We start from the raw sequence: 402 nt of genomic DNA on the forward strand, positions 1-402 counted from the left end.
AGTGTTATAGATTGTTATCAAACGACTATTACAATATACTGAAAAACAATTGAAATATACAAAAATTAATATATAATGGTATATTGAATAGTTGTTAGAGAGAACCTTAACATAAAGATACAGATTTTTGAACGCAAAGTACTTTATTTCTCAATATTCATTGAGAACATAAGGTAGTGTTATAGATTGTTATCAAACGACTATTACAATATACTGAAAAACAATTGAAATATACAAAAATTAATATATAATGGTATATTGAATAGTTGTTAGAGAGAACCTTAACATAAAGATACAGCTTTGAACGCAAAGTTATCAAACGACTTTTACAATATACTGAAAAGCAATTGAAATATACAAAAATTAATATAATGGTACATTGTATAACATAAAAACTATGTT

The sequence above is a fragment of the Zeugodacus cucurbitae genome, unplaced genomic scaffold (genome assembly GCF_028554725.1).
Source record: "Zeugodacus cucurbitae isolate PBARC_wt_2022May unplaced genomic scaffold, idZeuCucr1.2 ctg00000024.1, whole genome shotgun sequence".
Lineage (NCBI taxonomy): Eukaryota > Metazoa > Arthropoda > Insecta > Diptera > Tephritidae > Zeugodacus > Zeugodacus cucurbitae.